Source organism: Stegodyphus dumicola, chromosome 9, assembly GCF_044657685.1.
Source record: "Stegodyphus dumicola isolate Sdum_Otavi_A_Nest chromosome 9, ASM4465768v1".
NCBI classification, from domain to species: domain Eukaryota; kingdom Metazoa; phylum Arthropoda; class Arachnida; order Araneae; family Eresidae; genus Stegodyphus; species Stegodyphus dumicola.
In genome coordinates, this window is record NC_140776.1 from 156,831,356 (window position 1) to 156,851,102 (window position 19,747).

The 19,747-nt window shown below is 33.8% G+C and overlaps 1 protein-coding gene across 5 annotated transcripts in view; it reads right to left on the reverse strand.

The window, feature by feature from the left end:
* The window catches only part of LOC118183954 (heparan sulfate glucosamine 3-O-sulfotransferase 1-like), a 522,588-nt gene that overhangs the window by 101,270 nt on the left and 401,571 nt on the right, over positions 1-19,747 (reverse strand). The window contains exon 1 of one of the 5 annotated variants that reach the window (XM_035353573.2): positions 11,152-11,245. The exons of the other annotated variants lie outside the window; for them this stretch is intronic. The gene's annotated coding sequence lies outside the window, so the exon portion shown is untranslated. Of the gene's footprint in view, positions 1-11,151; positions 11,246-19,747 lie in introns of those variants that run through there. 5 annotated transcript variants of the gene reach the window in all.

The window sequence follows — 19,747 nt, forward strand, 5'->3', positions numbered from 1 at the left end:
ACTTTAGATCATGAACCGAGAGGAAGATTTTAAACGGATGTGGAAAGTACTTAGAAAGTTCAGTTTACTAGCTAGAAATTTTTGGGGGCATAAATTTGCAAAAAAGAGCTGAAAAATATGACTCTGAGACCAAGAGTGTTGCGCAATGAATAATCTATGAATTTATGTTTTTTCTATGCATAAATTTCACGTTCTGATTTCCTTACTAGCAGTTAAAGAAGGTGTTGGTTAGATGATGAAGGTGCTCGTTAGTATTACAAGACCTTCGAAACACGTAAAAATTGTCCATTTCACTCAGGGTACGGGTTTGTAGTTTTCGCCCTTTTTCGAATTAACTTCATTCGTTCTGTCTATTTGTAGAAGTTATTCCTTTTTGTTTCTGTTATTGGTTACTGTATTTCACATATATTCTTTTATTAATTTTATATACGCTGTATTTTATATTTTTGGTAATGTTTAATGCAATTCGCTATATATGTAACTCTGTTTACAAGATTTACACTTCAATGCAAATGGGTAATTTCTTATCGAATCTTAAACTGTCGCCTCATTCATTACTCAAATTCGGATTCTTTTCAACATTATTACCAAAATCTTCCTTTTTCAGTTCGTTTTCATTTGTAGCCGTGAACGACATTTAGCTAAAGAATAAATTAGTTAAACGCATTTACTTGGTAGTCCAGACATGTAATATTCTAGACAGGTTTTTCCAATTTATTTAGAAATCTTTTTCAGCCTTGGAGATACTTACTGCTTTCGAATACGGAAGCAGCTAAGACATTGCGACTAAGAAAGTTTGATAAAAAAAAAAAAAAAAAAAAAAAAAGATACGAACGAGTGGAGAATATAAAAATAAATAAATAAATAAATTCCGAGAAAATGCGATGCATGCATATATCCGGGCAATGATTGGGTGCCCAATAAATAAATAAAATTTTTTCGTCATTCTGATGATGTGAAAATGAAACATATCTGCATCGTCAACTTCATGGAATCCCTTTACAAAAATCTAAATTTCCAGGAATCTAGGGTTAACATATTTTATATCCCATTGAAGTAGGGTTGCAAGAAAGAACATTTTATCTTTCTTGGTTGCAAGATTTTAAGATAAGAAATTTCACTTCCTCAACTGATTTGGGTACGTCTTACATGAGTCTTCCATTATATTTCGCTTATTTTTTAATTCCGATGGCATTAATGAAATTTAAAAACATTGAAGAATTTTCATACTAAAGAGGAAGAGGGCTAAAATGTGACCTGCAAGCGATTTTGTCCTACATGAAAAATAAAAGTCCGCTGAGCAAAGTATTTTTATAAATATAAAAAACTGGCTTAAAAATTTAATTTTGAAATCCAAAGTAATTAGCTTAATAACCTAGCCAGAACACTGAAAATTATGCAAAATACAAAACAGTCATATTCACAGAAGTTATAAAATCTGATGGGGACACCACATGACCTCCTTGAATGGTTCATTAAATTATACACAATTTTGCTGAATTTCATTTCAATTTATTTCCTCGTATTACATTAGAGATATATTTCTCATTCAATTAGTTCAGTTTTCACATCGTGGCAAAACAAAAATGCGTAAAAACTCAAAACATCTTCATTAAAAGCTGTAAAATACAGAAAAACATATAACACCAAATACAGTTAAAACAGTTAAAAACGATTTCGACAGTTGAAATTAGAGTTTCTATGCCCAAACAAGTAATTGAGACAGCTGGCAAGAAGGCAAACTTTTCGATGGACAAAACTAAAAGTTTACTATTGATCCCACTAAATCAAAAAGACACTGAAGGTGAAGAAACAGAATTCACTATTCTACTGAGTTTCAAACGTAAACAAATGACAGTTCATTAGGCTTATTTCGCAACTTTTAAATTGCTGACAATTCTACAGCTTTTACATGCAGATTAACTAAAGGCATAAAAAGCTTAACCTGAACATAAAAACCACATAATTCAATCACTTTTAAAGCAAAAAATGCACAATTTACCAACATATAAAAATAAAAAAAAAAGCTCACCGAGCCAGGTAACAGAGTGGGAATACATATACATGTATTTATATATAACTGGTGCAACTGATTGCAACGAAAAAGGGAGATGCACAACCTACATGTTATAGCAGTCCCACATAAAAAAGTTCGCTGTTCTACGGCAACTTGTTCTTGAGTTATGCGACATACATACATACGTACGTACAGACGTCAAGAAAAAAATCCCTTCTGAATGTACTTTAAATTTAATTTACAATTCTTTTTGGCAAAGAAAGCCCTTTTTTCTGTCCGTATCTACAGATGTCACGCAAACGCTTTCAGGTGGTTTCGAGAGCGGTTGAAATCGATACTTCCATTGAAATATGATAACCGAAATTTTTCGCGACTACAATATTTCCTTTACAGTGTAGCAAAAAAGAAAAATATATATATATATATATAATAAGATAATATAAGAAAGAAAATTTAGTGTTTTCTTAGATGCGAAAGACTTTTGCATTTATTTATGGCAATCCCAAAACATTTTTTTTTATTTGTTCTTTTGCACATTTGAATTCTCCCAATTAATTCTTCAAGGTTTCCTACTTCACTAGCTTTATCTCTTCTTACAATATTCTACCTCTTCTGCTGTCTTTATCTGCTAAGATCGTAGTTCAGCAGGGCTCAGTGTTATTATAATCTTTCATTTTCTTTTGTAGTTGTAGTTCTAGGCATGTCATTAAATTCGTTTTTCAAATATTTCAAATATTAAATGATTAAATTTAGGTTTAGTATGAGAAATCAGTTTTCTACAGTTTTAGAGCAAATCAATTAAGAAATTCAACTTACTATAAATAAGCATGAAATTCATTTCTGACGCAGTTCCGCCAGATCCAAGTCCAAATTTATCAAATTACTATCGTTACTGTTAATATTTGCTAAGTTCATGCCATGCTAATATCAGAAAATGAAAGCCCTCCAGCGGTAAAGACGCTGAACACTGGTAGTTCGGTCCGAGGTTCGAATACCACGAACGGGCTGGCTGCATGGGTGTTTTCGTTGTTTTCCCCATGTGTAACGTGTATACGTGCCAGTTTTCTTTAGAAAGTTTTCCACGAAGGCATGCCTTCCATTAGGCAAGTGGCCCTTGTGTGCTTTACCACAATTGAATAATCCTATCCCTAATCAGAAAATGAAATGTTTGCTCGAAAGAAAAGAAATGGCACCCAGAATAGAATTTTCCACGAATCTGACAAAAGCAATATAAAAGAAAAAATTTCTGCGGAAGAAAATTTCTAAAGCTTCTAAGAAGTCCGCCTGAGAAGCAAACTGACATCAGCAACAGTTTTAGACTTCGAAAATTGAAAGTTATGACTTTTATCCCAACAAGAGAACGCAATGGATAATTTGCCACTTCTCTCAATATACTGGTTATTATCCTGAATCCTGAATCACTTATCCTGAATTGCAAAAATCTGCGTCTTATTATATACACGGAAAATTGCATTCAATTTTAATTCTATAAAGAGAGAAATTTTATGAAGACCCCCTTGAATGAAGGTCAGATACAATGAATCCTCGAAATACGAGTTTAATTCGTGCCAGCAATGACCTCGTATAGCGAATTTCTTGTATCTAGAAACAAACTTTCCCCATTAAAAATAATGAAAATACAATTAATCTGTTCCGGACCCCCAAAAATATCAACATAAAAATAAATTTTTCTAATAAATAACACTGGTAAATAATATAACTGTAGTTGACCTGCATGATAGCTTCCGACACCGACCTTTTAACTGTTTCTCGTTAGTCCACACCAACAACAGCTTCCAGGAGTTTAGGACGGTGCCTGGAAGTAACAGTAACTCCTTTGGCTACATCAAGTTTCCTAATTTCTTCCTTCTTTTCTTAATTTTTTCCTTCTTTTTTTTTCCTTCTTTTTCGTCGATTTCGAAAGGCCGTAAGTCTTCGCCAATTGCGTCAATCTTACACCATGCTTATGTTTATCTACAATTTCATTCTTACATAATTTTAACGGCCATGGCTTCCTTATTTTTCTTTGCAGCACTATCTGAGGCAACCATCTTCTTAGGAGGACATTGTGAAATAATTATTTTCAAGTTAAATGTAATAAGCAATTGGCTCACAAGCGCACAAACACGTAGATCAAACAACACTGAGTGATCTGACCAGGGAATACGAGTCGAGCCGAATCGAGAAATGGCGCCACACATACCAACAGGCTGGCTCATTGCTCGTTACTTGAGTCAGTGCTCGTATTTAGAGACTGCCCACCAGCGACCGAGCGGTAAAGTCGCTGAACACTGGTAGTTCGTTCAGAGGTTCGAATCCCGCGAACGGGCTGTCTGCATGGACGTTTTCGTGGTTTTCCCCATGTGTAACGTGTATACGAGCCAGGTTTCCTTAGAAAAACCTCCACGAAGGCGTCCCTCCCCTTAGGTAGATAGCACGATAGCACTAGTATGCTTTGCCGTAATTAAATAAACCAAACGTATTTAGAGACTCATTTTTCTCTCATACTTTCCTTCTATCTCGAATTTCTTGTAGGCAGAGGTGCTCGTATCCACTGTACTCAGTCATTTACAACTGAAATTCATTTTATTAACAGATTTAAAATACACAAAACACCCATTTTGAAACCTTTTGAAAGGGGGAGTTTAAATGACTGAATGAAAATGATTTTAGTACTGTATGTCATAAAAACTTTTATGACGATTCGAATCATTCATGAGTACATAGGGTAGGCCAGTGTTAAACAGCCAGGGTCTCTTCCTGAAGTCCTGAAGGTAGGCTAGCGAAACAATTATACTGATTGTATTCAGCTTACTTACTATACAGAGTTATTTAAAAAGAATAAATCAATTCCGAAGTCTTATTTCGTAGTTCTAACTAATAGGCAAATGCATTTACCAGATTAGAAACAGTCGTTAAAAAAGAATGAAGACTTTTATGAAGTCCTATTCCTTAATCCTCTGATATCGTCAAGGTATGAGTTCCTGACCATTTGAAAGAGTAGACTTATTAGTTTCGATGTCAACAGGGTATTCTATTGCTCTCTGGATTAGCAGCGAGTGAAACCGGTGTTTTATGTGATCAGTTACTCAGGAATTGAATCAGTTATGTTTTACGATTCCCTGCTCACTAACAACAACCATGATGAATAAGATCGGGAGCAGAGATGGAATCAAGAACCGTATGCCAGGATGGAGAAGCGAGCAAACATAATTGAACTATGAGTTACATCGGAAGAATCGACTCAATCAGCCGCTAACTCCCTAGACTGATTTCTTTCATGTGTAGCCTTGGGATTCACTAAAACATCCTCTGTCCATAGAACTAACAATAAAATTCTGGAATAAAGATATTCAGATTAGGGGGCAATGGTTAAAATTAAACTCACTTTTAAAATAGCATTGTTTTATTTCTCTAAATGCGAATCGAAGCTTGCTTGCAAACTTCCAACAACAGCTTGGAGAAGCTACCGCTCCATTTTGTCGAATCGCAGTTCCTTCATTTAGTAAAATGAATCAGTTCGCGTACGGATCACACGTTGCTACGCAGGACGCACCATCCTTCTCAAAATTTAGTTTCTTGCATACACTCGGCGATACTTCATCAAAAGGCATTCTGAGTTCTAGATTTCGTGGTTTCAAATGTTTTAACAGAGTAGACGTCTGTACAAAGAGACAAGTCCTATATGGAATCGATTTTTGGAGAAAAAAGGTGAAGAAAATCCAAATGGAGTATCAGCGGAGTCCACGGCAGTCCACAACTCAAGCTAGTTGTGTGCTAACGATACCTCAAATTACCTGAACACTTGTCAAACGGGAAATAAATCTTTCTTTTGAGTAACATGCTCTTTGCTTATTTAGAAATTTGAAGCTCTACTCTTAAATAAATTATTGCTAAGTGAAGTCCTCTCTTTCGTTTCAGATCTTTTTGTATAAACACAACCGAATCGTTGCTGTTATATCACCATTTATATAAATATAGCTAAAAAACAGAAACACTTTTTACTTATTTATTTATTTTTTTGCGAATTTAAGAGTAATGCAACTTAAAATTTTTAATTTATGCTATTGTTTGGGTTATAGTGATACAGTTCCACAGGTTCTACAAGTATCACAACCGACTACTGGAGGGTTTTCGCATTTCGTATCGAAGATTTTTTTTGCTGAACTCTCCCCAAAATTCAACGGACAAAAAACCCTTTAATAAAAAATATAACCTTTACCACATGTAAAAAATAAACGGTCTATAAAATGCGCCATTCTTTCTGCTCAACGCCGAAATTTCCCATCAAACAATTGCTTTTTTCACGTAAAATATATAGAAAAAAAAATGAGAAGAGAAAAACGCAGCAATACCACTGAATTACAAGCTATCTTAACAAAGCACTGCAATGGATTATAAATCAGAAAAAATTCTTATATAGGTTTTATGTTCTACAAAGAATGTTACGCGCTTGGACGCAGGGCAAAGCCTTCTAAAAGAACTTGTGTGCGAGGTAAATGAACATCTCCGTAAATCGAGAGTAAAGAAAAATATTTCTGTCCCCAAACAGCTTTCAAAGTAACACTGGTTTTAATTGTAAATAACAGAACAATTCGATGCTCAGTGGGTAATCAAAAGTGTATTCCTGAAGTCTAAGGAAGTTTCCATTAAAAATATATATACCGAAAAGTGTATGCATTTTGTTTTTCGTATAGATGAAGTAAAGAAATGCGCGTGGATGTCTTTAGAAAACATAATATTTCCTATGAGCAGAAGAGAACATGGCACTGAAACGGCGCTGTCAAGGTAATGAACCGAAGCATTTAGCAAAGCTGAAGAAAGTCGGTTTAACCCTTTCGGTGTCTTCTCCTGTCCTCGAAAATCCCCCCCCCCCAGCGGCCGTCTGTTTTTTGTAGCGTGTAATGTTGTTTTCTCTGTACATCGTAACTTCCCATACATGACTTTCGTAGTGGATGAAAGTCAATGAATATTAAGTAAAATTATAAGGAAACAAAGCATAATGGAAAAATAATAATATCTCTGCTTATTTCTAACAGCAGGATAATTTGATAACGTCTGATCCAGGCGGTCCACTTCTCCCATTTTGTTGTTGTAATCTTTTACAATTATTGGTTTTTTTTTTACAGTTCTTTTCCGTGTTCCAACATCCATCATCGATTTATTATGGACTGTACTCATCAAAGGTATATCCTTCTTGTCTTTCCAATTCACAACCTCATTTTTTCTCTTTTTCTGCTGAGTAGACGTTGAAGCCATCTCTCACTGTCTGGGAAATTCAATTAGAAATAGAATACCTGGTTAGTTCTGCCCTCTAGGAGGTATTAGAGCAAACAAAAATAAAAACTCAAACAAGTAAACATTTAGAAAGCGTCTTAAAATTTTAAAATGTAGAAGAACGCTTGAAGCGCGTTAGGGCCGCCTTGCGGAAGTTTCACTTGAATGCGCTAGACGCGTTACGGACGACGAAGAGGTTAAAGGAAACAGGATTGATGTTTCGCTATGCTGCTCTCAGTCAACGGTCATAAATACGATTGGAAACATACGCTATGAACTAAAAGTTAAAATAAAAGACAAGCAGTCATCGTATTTGAAGGGACTATTGTATTTGAGGCACGTAACGTATTTGAGAGAACCGTGGAAATTGCATATTATTGTATTCTTGCTAAAAATGTAACTAAGTCATGTCACTAAGTCAACTCGATGTTAAAAAGAACAGTACAGCCCTTAATATAATACTTACTTTACTCCTTATTTATCCACAGAACTCTTAAGCACTTTTAAACGTTCCTATTGCTCGAAACCGCTACTGTCAAAACGTTCACACATTATCCATGATTTTAAGCCGAAGCATCTTATTGGAAGGGGCAACGTAAAAGTAACTAACAGTAATAATATAAAACTGTTGTTAATTAAACCATTTCTCTCCTATTTTATGCACACCCAGCACAAAAAACGGGAGATAGTTCTATATCTTCCGTTCTACAAGGCCGATTGACGAAATTTAATTTGCGTTTTTCATATCTCGAAAGCGCGACTTTGGACATATATTAGATTTATATATAGCATTGTTCTAACATAGGTGATTTGACATTAAATCGGACTTTTCCTGGAATGATGCGCCGGTTTCTTTTCCACATTTCGATTCTAAGACTCATATTATGCCAAAGTTCCAAGTTTTGTAAAAATCGCACAAGTAGTTATTAAAAAGTTAGCTGTCAAAATTTTGGCTCCTTATTGTTCATTGAATTTGGAATGAGAATTATTTGAGAATTATTTATTGCTATCTCCTTTTTTTTATTAAACTTACATGATGCCTTCTTCCACATTGGAAATTTAGATTTAATCCAAATAAAGTTTGCAGTTATTGCCTGATTTGTTTTTAAAATTTCTGTTTTTGAGTAAGTTTTGTAAATTTTCGGAAAACTATCTGAACTGTAACCTTTAAAATTTTTGCTTATTTATAGTACGAAATGATTAATTTATGGTAACCTATTTTCCTTTTCTTTTCATCGTGCATATGCGGAAAAAATGGCCCAACGTTCTTTCTTTCCGCTAATTTTAATAAAATGCGTCAAACGCACTTGGCGGCATTATCGCTTCTAGCAAATATCCCAAATTTTAAATCGCGCCATTATGCAAATTCACGCATAATCTTAGGAAAATTTGAATAAAAAGCCTTAATGTTTTGCATGTTCGCTTAGAAATACATCTTCTTTAAGATGGAAAACATTTTTATAGGTTACAATGTAAATATTTTTTAGAAAAATTTATGGAAATTACTGAAAAATACAAATTTTAAAAACAAATAAGAAAATAGCAAACTTTATTTGGATTGAACCTAAATTTCGAAATGAGAAAAAAAGAATCAAGTAAGTTTAACGAAAAACGTGGTTTTTAATCAATATATACCAAATTCAATTAACATTGAGAAGCTAAGAGAACTAACTTTTTATAAACTACTCTTGCGATTTTTTTCAAATTTTAACACTTTGACATAATTTGAGTCGTAGAATCGAAACATGGAAACAAATATGTATGCCATCTTAATAAAAGTCCGATTTTGTTTCAGAATACCAAGAACAACGCTATATATAAATTTAATATATATCCCAATTCACGGTTTCGAGACATGAAAAACGCAATTACATTTCGTCAATAACCCTTTAAAACGGGAGATGTAAAACTGCTCCCTCCTCCATTTTTTGTTCTTTGCTGACGTGTGCGTTCATATACACTCATGCCCATAAATTAAAGATAATTCGGAGTCACGCGGAAATCGAACTTTAAAATAAATATATCACCTGTAAAATCACTACACATATCTTCAAGAATCCTATGCAAATTTCAGGAAGCAACCAAATGACACCGAAGGTACGTCACAATGACGAGAGTGTAAGAGAGTGATATATAAGGAATATAGGCAAAGAAGTAAAATTGTTCGCAGTCGCTTTATGAGCATTTTAGTGCAATAACCAAATAGTTATGACACAAAGGACGCATTTGGATGATTTTTTACGTGGTAGAATTATCGGCCGTCTGGAATATGGGCGTACCTAACTGGAAGTATCAGACAAATTTGGAATTGCCCAGAGTGTCGTCTCCAGGCTTTGGCAACGATTCCAAGATGATGGTAATGTGAGTAGACGTTACAGCACAGGTCGCCCCAGAGTTACAACGCCGAATGAAGACCGGTATTTGGCAGTTACTGCCGAAGAAGCAGGCGGAGCACAGCCTCAGACCTGTCTCGTCAGCTCTTTTCAGCCACTGGTACGACAATTTCAAGGCAGACCGTGTACAGACGCTTAGGGCAGATTGGTCTATGTACATGTAGACCTGTCAAACGCGTTCCACTTACTGAAACTCACTGTCGCCTGCGGTTAGCCTGGAGTAGAGAGCATGCATTGTGGACACCGCAACAGTGGGCTTGTGTGATGTTTTCCGACGAGTCCAGGTTTAGCTTACAGTTTGATTCTTGCCGGACTTTCATATGGAGAGCTCCAGGTACCCGTTACCACCAAGAAAACATCATTGAACGACACCGTTACGGTGGTGCGGGAGTGCTCGTTTGGGGTGGAATTATTCTGGGTTCCAGAACTCACCTGCATGTTCAACTTGGAACCATGACAAGCCAAATCTATCGGGACGTCATTCTGAAACAACATGTACGTTTGTTTCGGGGCGCCATGAGCGCACATTTTGTGTTTATGGATGACAACGCCCGTCCTCACCGTGTAAACATCGTAAGCGAATGCCTTCAATCGGAGGATATCACCCGTATGGACTGGCCAGCATTCTCACCGGACTGGAATCCAGTAGAGCACGTGTGGGACATGCTTGGCCGACGAGTTGCAGCCCGTCAACCTCCTCTTACATGTCTACCGGAACTTCGGAGAGCATTGCTTTTTGAGTGGAGTAATATCCCCCAAGATCAGATCGATAATTTGATACTCAGCATGCTTAGGCGTTGTACGGACTGTATTGCATCGTCTGGGAGACATACAATGTATTAACAATTACACCAACCATGTAATATTGTTTTTTTGTAAATAGGTTTTTTTTTTTGTAATTTGCTCCAGGGAGAAAAAATCTATAATTCTTTTAATAATATCAAACATATAGCATCTTTTTTTGCTCTTTACCTTTTGCTTAATAAATAAGCTTTACGATTAAGTCAAATTTGTTTTGCTTCTAACTCTTCCTTTGCCTGATTTTGCATTATCCTTAATTTATGGACATGGGTGTATTTTCATGCAAGTTCAGAATAACTGGAAAACTTGAAATAGGTTTCGAGTTGCATCAGCAAAAAAGCTTTCAGCTTTTATATATCATAACTGCAAATAACTTAAGGGATTTAATAATATAGTTTGAAACAATTAAAAAACACAACTGGTAAATTTAACACATATGAGTATCAAGATTAATATTAAACGCTGTAGAGCAGTACATAACGTTACAAATCATATCTGAAAAACTTATCTTAGACCTTTCTAAGTGTAGACTGCAATAATGTGACAGGGAGGTTGCGATAGACGTCAAAAGATTGCAAAAATATCCCTTTCTGCGCCATAAACAAAAGCAAAACAGATAATACGCGAGCTCAATAAGGAGAAGATGGAGAAAATCAACCATACCTTAAGTAAAGGTTGTTTTGCGATTCTCATCCAGCCTCCTTTATTCCAAACGTATCGAAAGCTTTGCATGTGGGCATTTCTCTTCTGGACGCCTGCCATTGAAAGGACAGGAACAACGAGAAAAGCGGCAGGTGCGCCTGCTATTGTGCGTAAATATCGGAGGGGAAGAGCGCCAAACGATTTTTCAGTCCTCAGTCAAAAAAAGCCTTCCCTCGGAAATTATCTTCCGTTTCCTACAATAAATTGAACATTGCATCCTCCACCAAACTTTTTTTTATTAAATACATCGCTTTATATATCTTTTTGAGCATGTATACTTTGCCCTGCAGCATTGATGGATTAAATCAAATATGCGCACACACAGACGGGAGGTATTTATTTATTTTACGTTTTTTTTACGTTATTTTTTCGTTTTTCTTTACTTTCTACGAGGATGAGGATATTTGTTTGCGATGAAAAGAGCAACGTTGAGCAATTTCTGCGCCGTAAGGCGGCATTTAAAAATTTGTTTATTTATCTGTTTTAAAGGAAATTTTTATTTTTATTTGCCACTTTTACTTTATAAATAAGGATAGAATATGCAAGAAAATCTTTAGCCCTTTGCCTGCACAAATTTCGCATCATCCATTATCAAACTCTTTAGTTGTTAGATAAACTAAGGTATTTGTTCCTTTTGTGTGATTTCTAGTTCGGAAATTTTTCCCACCTTTCCTTTAAAATCTTTTAGAAGTTTAAGTTTTTTTCCTATTTTGAATGTATTATTATGCACGTACCAGTATCTCAAATACTTTATTTATTTTATGCTGTTTTATTTTTACATGACATGAAGAATAAGCAGAGTTGTAAAGAATTATTGGCAACATTAGGCTGAATTCTTCCAAACGGAAAATGTAGAATCTTTTTAATAAAAATCTGAAAACTTCAAATGCACATCATATTTTTGAAAAATACATGTTCCCTTATTTTCCATGCATTCAAAACAAATACCAGATTATTTCAATCCATTTGTTTTTAAACCCCCAGGAATATCAATGATGAAAACACGTCAAGAAAACTCATGTTTATTTAATAATTACTGAAAATTACTTGCCTTTGAAATTAAAGTTAAACGGAAAGATGAAAAACTTTTTAATCACACTTCTTTCTCTCTCTTTCTTTTCTTTCCTTTTTTTTTTTTTTTTTTTTTTTTGTTTTGTTTTTGGTACTAAAATGCCAATTATGTGTTTGCATTTAGAATAGCGGAGTTAATAATTTTTGTGAAACGCAATTTGTACCTTTTTTCCTGTTTACCAGAAGACAGCTTTTATTTTATACTTGTTCTTCGCATTATAAATGAGGTAGGAGATAAAAGAAATCCCCAGCAGTTTTCCGCGAGTAGTTTTTATAGTCTTTACCATTTGTATCTTCAATACCAACTAAACTGCTGGTTATTTTAAGCACAAATGTGCACGGAAATAAATCAATCAATAAATAACTTAAGTTCAATTTTATAAACTAATCTTTCGTAATGGAATAGCCATAAAAATTGTGTTAAATACTTAAAAAATACAGCAATTTTCTCAAATTCGTTTTTTGTTTAGTTACGCCAAAGCCCATGAAGAATATTTGCCTTAGAAAAAGAATGTCTTCGTGGAAGTCTTTCAAACTGAAACTGATTTATCGTATTCACGTTACACACTAGGAAAACCCTAAAAAAAAATTTTAGTCCTAGTAATCCCATTTAGTCCCATTATACATACCACAACAATGTATTCTTTAGAAAAATAATGAATGAATTCTAATATAGTAATTTTCTAATATAATAATATCATCAGCATAAACGTTGAGAATGTTATCAAAAAGTATTTAAAAATTCTATTAACGTCTATACGTAGCATTAATTTTTAATGATTTTCAGATTTTGAATATTTAAGGTCCCTTCGTGCTTTTTCAGTAAATTTTATTAATAACTACATAATATGAATTATAAAAATAATAGTTATTTGTGGTAATAAATTAAAGCGTGAAAATTCGCTTAAAATTATTTTAGTCAAAAAAACGTATGCCTGCGATATTATCATCATGCGATGATTTGTAGGTGCTCTATTTTTTACCCCGATCCGTTTCAGCACGATGTTTCAAAGCTGAAATGTTTTTGTACCACTTTATTTTACCACGGTGTTTGAAAACTTCGATTTTTTCTCCTAGTTTTCGGCAGATATTTGTAACAATGAGCTTTGAGGCATGAGATGCCTGGTTTATTATTGTTTGTTGTTAAAGCGTTCAGAATCGTGGTTAATATAATTCAGAAAGGATAAAAGAAAAACTATGGAGAAGAAAAAATGGAAGAGCCAAAAGGGAAAAAAGATGTTTTTATGTTTAGAAGTAGAATTTTCGAAAATGAAAGTAATCAAAAACAGTCTGAGAGAGATCATTGAGCTGTCGAAAGTTCAAAAATTGTTACTTCTTTTTGTGCATTTGACAAGTTAACATCATCATGGACCAGTCAAAAAAATTTAGCTCTCTCAAATCTCTCGATGACTTAACATCAGGAAAAGTATTGGAGACAGATCAATAAGACTTGCAGGGTTGAAAGATTGGAAAAGACACAGGTACTTTGGTTTGTCTTTTTAATTTAAAGCATTATTCTATTCTTTAGACAATCGGGGGCTTACTAGTATGTTATAAAAAGCGATCGAATAACTTATATAGAAGGAATACCTGTTACTTACTCTTGAGGTTTAAATATCATTGCGGATTGTAAATAAGCTGGAACAATTTTTATTTTAATGATAAGAAAAATTTCTGATTATTAACTTGGAGGTATTTTATGTGACCTGAAACACAACTGGTTATATACATTGCCATAGTAACAGAATATTTTGCCTTTTTTTAGGTCTATTTTGGTAACCAGCTGAACGCTTGTTTAGATAAACAATTAATTTAGTTGCATAGGGAATTCGTCGGTTTTTTTTCCTCGATGTAATCAATATTTTATTAGTTGACCTTTTTAAAAATATTGCTGTTATAATGTATACTAAAACTCGTTTTCTTGCATTTACATTCTTTTAGCATTTCTCTTTCCATGAAGCTCTTTCATCGAGCTGAGTTCCTTTAAAAATACATGAACGTTTATGAAAAATTGATAAATTACAGGTACTCAAATTCATCTTTGCTCGATAGTTATAGCTCACTCAAACAGTGCTTCTTTTACGATGATCTCATTCTGCAGACTCGGGAATATTTTCAAGCTTATTTTCCCTTTATGCTTCAGTGGGAAAAGTTCGAACAGCTTTTCGGGGAGGCTTTCCGAATAGTTCTGAAATATCTGCTGGTTTTTGAGGGTAGATTTGTTAAGTCTTGTTTTTGATTCCCGGGCTGAAATACAGACATTAGTTCTTCCAGCTTCCTTTCATCGGAAGAAATCTCCCAATGTCGGCATTATTTACGGGAAGGAAAATGAAACGTATGGTCTTTCACTGAATGTCTGGCCTCTGTGGCATATGGGAATGAGCAGAACGACAGCCTAGCAAAAGAGGGGCTCGAACTACTAAAACAAAATTTTCGACATTGTCATTCAATTCTCTCAGGCTTTATATCAAGCAAATAATGTAAAAAAGTTATAAATTGCAAATTCATAAGACGTTGGAGAACTGAAGATCTCTTAGCATTATCCAGCGGGAAGCTGCTGCCCAGTTCTGACTCCTTATTGGACATGACTGCTTGACAGAGCAACTTCATCGCATCCTTAATTGAACTGGAATCTTTACGATCCCTGACTGCCCTCTTTGCAATTCGGCATGATCCAATGAAAGCATTCAGATTTTACATTACACCCAAAGCGGCGTTTTTTAACATTTTCTGTGTTAACTTTATTTATTAAATGTCATGATCTTCGCACTTAAACCATAAAATTAAATTCAACAGCAATATCGCAAAATAATGTTAAAATGAGCTTATCTTTAGAATTTCCGGTACACATTCTCGCGCGCTAGAGATAAAAATGTTTTCTCCCCCATACAGTGTTGCCATTGCTCGCTTTGAAATCGTTGAGTTTCTTATTCAGAAACTGGTAAATGTTGTACAAAGTCTAAAAATAGATCACAAAACATATTCCAAATTCCAAATTTGGGCTTCTAGATGCCCATATTCCAAGAAGGATTACGTTATTCAAAATTGGATGGCTCTAGATACCCTTGTTTTATCACAATGCGAGAAACATACACACATTTATGCAGATTCTTCATTATTTAATTTCTTTAAATAAAAATGTTTTCTCCCCCGTACAGTGTTGCCATTGCTCGCTTTGAAATCGTAGAGTTTCTTATTCAGAAACTGGTAAATGTTCTACAAAATCTAAAATTAGATAACAAAACATATTCAAAATTCCAAATTTGGGCTTCCAGATGCCCATATTCGAAGGAGGATTACGTTATTAAAAAATTGGATGGCTCTAGGTACCCTTGTTTTATCACAAAGCGAGAAACATACATACATTTATGCAGATTCTTCATTATTTAATTTCTTTAAACATAACACAGGGCAAATTTTTGGTGGCGATAGTTTGAAAATTAAATCGCCGCAAAATGCCGTAACGAAATTAATATTATGCTTAATTAAATTAAATTAATATTATAACGAAATTAATGCTCCTTCGGGATAAAAATGTGCGCAAAATTTTGCTCTGGAAGAATTTAAAAAATAATTTCAGGCATGAATCCTTACAATTAGCTTATAAGCATAGCGTTAATATTATCTTCCTCACTATTCTGTAGTTTACGTCATATGTTGTATTTTATAATAATTAGAATGTAATCAATAATATCAAATGTATTCTTCGTTCATACAGAAGTTAAATATTGCAAATGAACTATGCTTTTACAATTTTGCTTTAAGTCTAAAAATTGAGTTGATTTTCGTTATCACGAGAAATGTTAACGGAAAGTAAGATATTAACCTCTTCGTCGTCCGTAACGCGTCTAACGCGCTCAAGTGAAACTTCCGCAGGGCAGCCGTATCGCGCCTAAAATGTAGAAGAACGCTATCTTCTACATTTTAAAACTTTTAAACGTTTAAGACGCTTTCTAAATGTTTACTTGTTTGAGTTTATATTTTTGTTTGTTCTAATACATTTTAGAGGGCAGCACTAATCAGGCATTCTATTTCTAATTGAAATTGCCCGGGGTTTTATGAATATTAGCGCCATTTTACATAAAATATAAGACAGTGAGAGGTGGCTTCAATGTCTACTCAGCAGAAAAAGAGAAAAAATGAGGTTGTGAATTGGAAAGACAAGAAGGATATACGTTTGATGAGTACAGTCCATAATAACTCGATGATGGATGTTGGAACACGGAAAAGAATTGTAAAAAAAACAATAATTGTAAAAGATTGCAACAACAAAATAAAAGGAGAGGACCGCCTGAAACAGATGTTATCAAATTACCCTGCTGTTAGAAATAAGCAAAGATATTATTTTTCCATTATACTTTATTTCCTTATAATTTTACTTAATATTCATTGACATTCATCCACTACGAAAGTTATGTATTGAAAGTTATGATGTACAGAGAAAACAACATTACACGCTACGAAAAACAGACGGCCGCTGGGGAGAAATTTTCGCGGACAGGAGAGGACGGCGAAAGGGTTAAGGACAAAAACAATGCATTTATCTAAAGCACATGTCTTCCATTCGAACTTTGTTAATGCGAGTACTGATAAATCTGGACCAAAAACATCTGCTAGGTCTAGCTTTAACGTAGGAAACGTAATAAAAAAAAATTATGAAATTTCTTCGTAAATCTAGACTTTCAATTATCACCTTGTTTCGTATTTACTGAATTCCTTTCCAGAAATGTTTATAAACAATAAATAAACTCCCACATGAATCGCAGAAAGTAACAAATCACATAATGTTTTTTTAAACTCGCTATCTCTGACCCGCAAGTTGCTTCCATAAATCACGGATCCTTCACGAGGTGATGAAAGTTGTTAAATGAATATTAGTTTGAATAATGGTTGTGAACTCCAACCTGAAAACACAACGCCTGCATTTTTTTGAAGTTGAGAAAACATCTGAATTATCGCCAGGACAGTTATGCAAGGATGACGGAGCTATCTTGAGCTTGGCAGCCAAAGTGAGGATAGCTTTATATCCCCTCTGAAAGGTCAGCGGTTAAATTCCGCTGACGTATTATACAAGATAGCTACTACAGAAGTGAGAATATGTATTGATAAGTTTTTTCCTATTTCATGTCTGTGTTTTAACAAGGAACACACGATATAGATTTCATTACACTGAATAATGTTCCGCTAAATATAGTTCACATCTTGAGGAAGGTTAAGTAGTAATAGTAATAATAAACAAATAAAAAATTTAAAAAATCTTAAAGGTTTTAGATTTTAAATTACGTCCAAAGGGTCTTTTTTTTAACGTTTTCTGTGTTATCTTTATTTATTAAATATCATGATCTTCGCACTTAAACCATAAAATTCAATTCCACAGCAGTATCGCAAAATAATTTTAAAATGAGCATATCTGTACAATTTTCGATACACAGAGCTCCACGCGCTTGAGATAAAATGTATTTTTTCCCCGTTGAGCGTTGCCATGGCACGCTTTGAAATCGTTGAGTTTGTTAATCAAATATTCGTTGCAGTATTACAAAATATGAAATCTCTACATATAATAAAAGAAAGAGTCTGTCTGTGTGTGTGTCTTTCGTTCGCGCTGCGCTTAAGCTAATAGACCCACGGCTACGAAATTTGGTACATAGGTGCATCTAGACAAGAGCCAGTGCACCTCGAAGCGATTTTTTCGAAATTCGAATTCGAATTTTTAGTCCAAAGGGATTTGAATCCCGAAGGACCATTAGTTTCGTTTTGGCATTTTGCGTCGGACTCATAAATGTCGGTTCACTTTTCAAACTGTTGCCACAAAATGTTAGAGTCCTGCATTATAGTTGAAGAAATTAAATAATGAAAAATCTGCATAAATGTATGTATATTTCTCGTATTGTGATAAAACAACGGTACATAGAGTCATCGAATTTTGAATAACGTAATCCGCCAACGAATATGAGCATGTGGAAGACCCAATTTGAAATTTGAAATTTGTTTTATGATCGATTTCCTATTTTTTAAAACTTTGACGAATTTTTGATTAACAAACTCAAGGATTTCAAAGCGAGCAATGGCAACGTTCTGCAGAAAAAAACATTTTTATCTCCAGCGCGTGAGTCTCTGTATCGGAAATTCTAGATATGCTCGTTTTAAAACTATTTTGCGATATTGCTGTTGCACTGGATCTTATGGTTTAAGTGCGAGGAACATGATATTTAATAAAGAAAGGTAACACACAAAATGTTAAAAAACGCCCCTTTGGACGTAATTTAAAATCTGAAACATTTCAGATTTTTTTTTTTTAATTCTATGTTTTTTGACGAAATCGCGTCAATTTGAGACATAATGGGCTATAGGAAAGGGAGATTTTACTCTACACACTCCATTTTCACATCGTCATTGAAACGTAGGCACTTAGCTATTTTACGAACTTAAAATAAATTTAGTGTTTCAATAAATCGATTCAATACGAATTTAGTTAACAAAGGGAGCTTAACACGTTTTCAACAGGATTTTTTCTAAAAAAAATTATTTTTTAAAATGTACAGTTTATTTTTCTTTGATTTTTGGACACGTTAAACTTTTATCCTTGCGACTGCTTTTACAAAAGGAATTTTGGAAAAATGATAACATTTTGTATTTAAAAAATTGTTTAAATGAAGCTTCCGAGTACACGTCTCACATCTTTAAAAATGTGATTTTGGCAACAATTTTGTCTTATTGTTGGTGATAGATTTGTGATGAAATCGCTTCATTATGAATAGTTTCATTCTTTTAGAAATATGGGTTTAGCAACAATTTTTCATCGTATTTCTTATGTCACTGTTTTTAAGAAATTGGCATATTTCATTGCCATTTTTATATACATATAATACATTTTTATTAATTTTTTTTATAAAGGTGTTCTGCGGAGTAAAATTCTGGGCGGAATTTTATGTTTTTTGAGTTGCTTTCATGTTATTTTTTGCTTATTTCACTGTTTGTAAGATATTGAAAAGTTTTGCTTCATTTTTTTTCTTTAACGGAAAGTTGGTTAATTTTTTATTAGGATAATTAATATCTGGATTAAGGGATATAGCTTATTTCATTGTAATTTTTTTCTCTTGAAAATATAAGATAAAATATCATTATTATACTTTGCTTTTCAGAATTTTTTGTTTTTGCTATTCTGTTATGTTATTTATTGCTTATTTCACTGTTTTAAAAATATTAAAACGTTTTCAGTGTTTTTTTTAGGAAACAGAGTTGTTAACCTCCTTTATACCATTTGAGTTCTTAAGATGTTGCAAAGGGAAGTTGGTTAATTTATTTATTAGGATAATTAATATTTGTATTAAGGGATATTGCTTATTTCAATTTAATTTTGTTGTACGTAATAACCTTTTTTTATGAAGTTGTTCTGCATTGTAAAATTCTACGCAGTTTTTAAGTTTATCGTTTGGTGCTTCCTTCAGCCATTTTTCCAGTATATTTGAAAGCCAGATGAAGGCTG